Raw genomic sequence first — 6,708 nt, 5'->3', positions numbered from 1 at the left:
CTGTTAATTTTTTCCCCGAAGCATGACGAAAAATATAATCACGAATTTTGGATGCTTCGGGGGTAACAACACCAGTTCCTTCAGCAAAAGTTGGCTTTGTTATTTTTTCTGCCTCACTTTCCAAGGTTTTTGCCTTTGAGGGCTCTGAGGGCCCAGCTTCGGCTTCAGTATCTTGCTCTGGAGCTTTAGAACCCGAAGTTTCAACTGTTGTTTCAGGAGTGACGACAGCCTTCTTCGGAGGGGTGCTTGAAGATTTGATCGTTTCCAGCACATCTAGCACATTAGCCATTCTCCTTCTTTTCGGAGTCACTGCTGGCACTTTTTGATTACTTACTGTTTCAATGTTTGCCACAGGACTCAAAACTTCTGATGTTTTGGAGTCCTCGGTTGCTTCCTTTACCTCTTCCATTTTTTCTGTGAATGGCGCTTCGGCCTTCTCTTTCGTTTCTGATAACAAAATTTTTGATTGCTCCAATTTTGTCTTCGTTGGTATTTCGGCTGTTTCTGTGACTTCTGGCAGCAAAGTTGGCTCGGCTGGTTTTTCAGCTTCGGTGGCCGAAGAAGTCTCTCCGGTAAACTCAGGCACCGAAGCTGGTTCAATATAACGCGGTCGATAAGTAAGAACCTTTATCTTCTTCCTTTTCGGTTCTGGCTCGCTAGGAGCAGCTGCAGTTTCTTCTTTTGCAGAGGTTGTATTTTTTCTCTTCTGCCTTCGAATGGGGTAGCAATAGTCAGGGTAGACAAACCCGATGGCATCAAATACCCGATTCAGCCTTTTCTTTTTTCGGCCTCCGAAGGCTGCTGACATTGCAGTATCTTCGGCCTTCGAGTATGTCCCAAGCAGCTCATCACTTAAATTGTCAATGCTTTTCAACCACTCATCGTCTGGCTCAATAAATTTATCTTCAAATTTAAAAGTGTACTTAAACCTGACAAGTCCACCTTCGTCGGCCTCTTTAACGATTTCTTGTGGCATTTCCCATTTCTCCGCAAGCGGCCACACCCTGAAGGCAATATGCTCTTGTACTAAGTCCCTTGTTCCTATAAAAGAGCAGACAACGCCGAAGGCTCTTTGGCACTCTTCGGCGGCTTCGTTCATTTCAACCTTCGGCCTCCGAAGGCCGAAGCTTTGCCAAATAGGACGCATAATTATACCTTTGATGTCTTCTCGTGCTGATAAGTCATTCTTCACATAAAACCATTCTGTCATCCAATCCCCGGGCCATCTCTTCCGAAAGGTTGGTACGGGACAGCTTGCCCCGGACCGAGAGACGAAGCTGTAGCAGCCAAAGTTGTTATGGTACTGTTCTTTGCCCCAAGGCTTTGTTTCATATAATAATTCATGAACATTACAGAAGCTTCTTGCGTCAGGCTTCAGACCTTGGCTTCTCGTGGCCCACACGAAGATATTTAGCCTTATAATAGCCTCTGGAGTAAGTTGATGAAGATAGACTTCGAAGATTTTCAACACCTCCACGACGAAGCTGCTCAAGGGGAATCGCAATCCGGCTTTCAAAAAGCTTCGGTACACCACAACTTCATTTTCTTCAGGGTGTGGACAAGTTTTTTCCCCTTCGTCCGCCCTCACAATGGACAGATCCCGGAAATACCTTCCTCTCATATTAACAAGATGATTCTCTTTGATAGTTGATTTACCATAAACTGAATGGCTTGGTCGCCAGGGGCGATCTTCGGAGTCTTCGCCACCGCTGTCCACATCATAACTTTCACTGTCACCAGTATCTTCAGACAGCCCTTCCAGAATTTCCCTGGTGATCTTTTCTGTGTTGGTCTTCGACATTGCTATAAGAAACCCTAAGTTCTTCTCTTCATCAAGACTCAGCTTCATCTCAGCAGCAGCCTTCTTAGCAGCTTCAGACATCTTCGGAAACACTAAAAAACTGTTTTCAAGGCCGAAGCTTCAAAATCAAAAAGATCAGCAAATCTTAGTGCACAAGAGCTAAAAATTTTAGTGGGCCGAAGCAGATGGCAAGTGTGCGTACCAAATGAGTTTGTGGTATGATCTTATTTATACGCCCAGGGCGTTGAAAATTGAAAGACCCCACTTGTCAGTGAAAGTTGCTATTCTAGCAAAGGGAAGGTGTTTTTTCGGACCTTCGGCTCAAGGCCTTCGTCCATTTCGCAATCTGAATTTATCATTAACAAATTAATATTGCGAGGGGCTACTGTTGGGGGCCTTCGTCCTCCGAAGGTCCTCAAAAACATGATTTGACAATGTTTTCCAAGTGGATTATGTGAACAGGTACCTTCGGACTCAGAATTACGAACATGAAGTGCGGTCAGGACGAAGCCTGAACCAGACGAAGGACGGGCTGATTACCAAGCTCCACGAAGGATGGTGCACAGCCGAAGCTGTGCGCAGGGAAGCTTCGTCGCGATAGCAGAGAGGGGAACCGACTTAAAGATGAAAAGACTACGTGGGCCTTGTCAGATTTCCATAAGTCATTGACAAATGTAATGGACATAAATGTAATTTTACGTGGGCTGCGTCCCGCGTCTATAAATAGATGAACAGTACTCCCGTACTGTTCACGCTGACTTGGCATTTGCTTTTGCGTCACGCTTGTACTTTTTACCTTCTCTCAGGACCGAAGGTACATCTGTAATTTGAAATCATTTCTATTTTTCCATGTTAATAAAATAGAAATGATTCTATGATGATGCTTATATTATATTTCATGCTTTATATGAATCCTTCGTCATTACTTGTTATGTTTACGAAGGTATGTCTCTTATGACCTTCGTCCGAAACTCATTATTTCCCGAAGGGACATAATGCTTCGAAGGACGAAGGACTTTAACACTTAACACTTTTTATGTTGCCTTGTTCTTAACTCTTAGCATTTGAGAACAAGTCCCCAACAACACCATTCAAGTTATTATTTGGTGACGAAGCTATAACCCCTGAAGAGGCTAAAGCGGGGTCGATAAGAACAGTAGCTTCAATAGAAGACGAAGCTAATTATTCTATGGCAAAGGATACTATAGAAGGGACCAGACTTCAGGCTGTGGAAAATATCAACAAATATCAAGCCGAAACAATAAAATGGCATGATAGAAAAGTTCGGTTGAAAGACATTAAGCCTGGGCATTTTGTGCTTCGGAGAGTAGCCAACCCTGAAACAGTAGGCAAGCTTCAGCTGAAGTGGGAAGGACCCTTTCTGGTAGTATCTTCGTCAAGACCCGGTTCTTACAGATTAAAGGACATGGACGGCAACGACATTCCTAGATCTTGGAATGCGGATGACACTACAACATATGTGGCCTTTTGTGACGAATAACTAGTGACAATGAAATTCTTCGTCATTGGTCATTCGGTTTTATGACATTTTTTTCTGATTCAAGACGACTTCATGATGAAAGTTAAGTTAGCATCACTAAGGACATCAAGAAATCGTCATAAACTCAGCAATTTCGATATTGTGACAAAATGGTTATCATCATAGGTAATCTAAGATCGTCACTAAGCAATAATGGTGCATTGTAACATATTTTTTATTGCCATAGTGTCTTCAATCTTCATAGAACACTATGAAGAACTCCAAGTTTGGGTCTCACATGTCGGTGTGAGGTGAAAATTGGAATGCCAAATTTTAAAACACGTTGTTCTTGTATTTATTTGAGTGTGACTAGCTTCATCGTGATATTTTTCTTATGTTTCTAAGATATATAGTCCATGGTGACATGGTTGGCCCATATGTTATGGAGTATGCCGCTACAACATATTTAAGTGGCCGCACATGCCATATGTGTATTATTAATTTTGCTATCGCCTCTCTTTTTATAAAGTTGCTAAATTTTACTATTGTATTTATCAATTTAATTGGAGGAAAACAACATTCCTAAATTAAATAAAATTTACATAGCGAATAATTTTTTGGGTTACAATCATACTGGTTGCATTATATTTATTATGTAAAAAACATACTTATAATTTATATGAATATGTAAACAAAATAAAGTATGTATGACACTACCGCATATAGTAGAGGGAGAAAAGAAATACGGCCCAACAAAACCTAGCTGGCGGCCTTGCCTGCTCCAGCAACGCACCTTGAGCCGTCCGATCATGGCCGACGTCTAGGATTGCTATTGCCCTAGATAAAAGCAAGATCAATCGAGCTCGGGCCGCTGCCGCCAGCGTGCGACCCAAGTCAAGAGCTGGTGCATCGAGGGGCTCCGTCAGCGTGCGACCCAAGTCGAGAGCTGGTGCATCGAGAGGCTCCGTCAGCGTGCTTCGTGGTGAGTAACCTCAAGAGCGTGCGCGTCGGTTGTTCACCGAAGACGACAACAATGATGAGGACATCGCGAGGGGCGTTCTCATGTGGTGGATCTGAAACCGCAGATCGAAGTGGTCCCAGCTAGAGCAACATGGTGGATCTAAAGCCATAGATCTATGTTCTATGTTTAATGTTTGTTACTTCAGCTTGATAGTAGTGATGCATATATGTTTTTAGTGAAATTAGTGTCGTTACCTCTCATTTCCTTTCCTAATTTACTCATTTCCCTCATTGCCTATCTTGTTCTTACTAGTATACAAAGTGATAGCTCACATTATACTACTATTTTGACTATGTTATATAAGTAATATAGCGATATATAATTATTCTAAAACCGAAATAAGCTATCATTAATGTTTCATCACAGTTTTATCCCACATACACTGAAGCCTTCCATGCTGGCATCTTTTTGCATACACATCAAACAAATGTTCAAGAATTCAAGTACAAGCAGTTCATCAACTCCTTATATGGCTTTTGTTTTTCTATGTTTGGCCCTACATATGAAACTTCTGCTACATTTAGATCCTTAGTTGCTGCCTGTTTTGTAAAACTGGTAGCTAATCATTTATCATAGTAGCTGCTTCATGTTTCCCTTATGCCAGTAGCAGTGCGTTTACTTAATCCTGTTTGTTTTGCTAGTATTCATGATAGAGTCCAAAGTAATATCATTGCAGTTAGTGGTTTCGCCCTAATGAAAACTATATAGCTTATATCCCCCTGTTAGTTTACCAAATTATGACATCTATGAATATATTGATTATCTATGCTTCTCTTGTAGATTAAAATAGTACCGCTACAGATTGTGCAAGGGCTTGTGAGGAACAACCGTTATTCTAGTATTGTTGTCATCTGCTACTATTGTAAATTCGTAACCAGATTTTTCTCCAGCATATACCTTGTATTAAATGTTGCTTATTCGTGATAGCATTATTTAACTAGATCTGGATGTCTAGCTTTCTTTGTTTAATTGCAATTGAATGGACCAAGAAGCACTAGGATATATACTTTTCTTTAGTCTTAGTAACTTTTCTCTCTGCTTATATTGATGGTTGAATGAATCATAAAGCACTAGGATTTATACTAAGATCATGATGGTGATGCAATGTAATTGAATATTTATTTATCTATTCATGTTTTATGTCACAAGCACAAGTATATTATGAATACTATGCCACTTTGGCCATTCTTGTTTGCTTGCTTTGTTAATGGCAGGATTTCCTTCAAAGCAGATAGTTCTCTATACGATTTTGCCATGACATGTCGTATGGTATATATGGGAATGTTACAAACGTCATGATCTTTCTACTGTCAATTACATTGTCGATTTTTGAATAATAATTATGTTTTTATGTTCTGTGTAATGGTGCACTCATATATGGAACCCCTCCTAGTGCAGCGTGAACTCATCTTTGAACTTTTCTATTACAGTTTGATGGAATACATCGAGTGTCATCATCAAGTACTCCAGTGAAGAAGCAACCAACAGTGCAGTTTCATGTTCAGAATTGTGTTTCACATAGATGTTATCTAAAACATATGATGGTGTTATTACTTATTTCTAGACATGTAATTTTTACGTTGTTTGTGTTAAATAATATATTATCATTAAATGTATCGGTGCCATTTGTTGAAATGGTCATCAAAATAATATATATAATTATTAAATGGCCTAATTCACTAGTCCTACGTAGCATGAGTCGACGTGGATGGCTCCAAGAAAAAAGAAAAAATGGTGATCGTCTTCATGTAGCAGCGTGGACCGGGGCCTTCCTGGGCCGCTTTCTCCGCGCGTCTTCAATGCTCCGCGCGGTGCACTCGCGACTGTAAAGCAGACATCGTTTGCCGCGGCCTAGTTTCCTCCACGGTCTCCTCTTCGTGGTGAGGTGAAGTCTTCTTATTCCGTCTTAGGGTTTCCTTCGGACTTTATTGGCTCGCACTCCTTCCCGCATCTTGCTTCCTCGCTCTCGCGTCTTTGGTCGCTTCCGTCGTCGTTCCGTGCAAGCTTTCGCGGTGGGTGGATTGAATCTCCGATTCGTCCCCCGCTTGTGGACGAGGAGTGGCCGGCGCTGTCGCGTGCGGTGTCGTTGCAAAAGATGGATTTGAAGGGAAGAAACCCTAACTGGGATCGGTGGAATCAGAAAGAGAATCCTCAAGGTTCCCAGTCGTGGAACAAGATTCGTAATCCCAGCTGGAGATTGAAGCCGATTCTTGGAAAAGCTGAAGTCAAGGAAGACATTGGCGCTTCGTCTACTGGTGAGGGAGGTCACACAGGTATCCTCAAAACCCCTCCTGCGGTTATGAAAAAAGAGGTTGAGGTTGCGCGTCGTCCTTTCTGTCAAAAATGTGGAGTCGATGGCCATCATGCTCGTGATTGCTTCCGGTCCCTGTGGTGTGACATTTGTCA

At 41.7% G+C, this 6,708-nt stretch overlaps 1 long non-coding RNA gene across 1 annotated transcript; it reads left to right on the top strand.

Annotated features, from left to right (window-relative positions):
- Positions 1 to 4,137: 4,137 nt before the first annotated feature.
- On the top strand, positions 4,138 to 5,937 carry LOC103629558 (uncharacterized). Its single transcript, XR_554471.4, has 2 exons — positions 4,138 to 4,395; positions 5,733 to 5,937. It is a non-coding gene; the product is annotated as an uncharacterized lncRNA (long non-coding RNA).
- Positions 5,938 to 6,708: the final 771 nt, after the last annotated feature.

This window comes from Zea mays, chromosome 6, assembly GCF_902167145.1.
Source record: "Zea mays cultivar B73 chromosome 6, Zm-B73-REFERENCE-NAM-5.0, whole genome shotgun sequence".
Taxonomy (NCBI): domain Eukaryota; kingdom Viridiplantae; phylum Streptophyta; class Magnoliopsida; order Poales; family Poaceae; genus Zea; species Zea mays.
The sequence above is the reverse complement of the archived record's forward strand: the minus strand, read 5'-3'. Positions and strand labels throughout refer to the sequence as shown.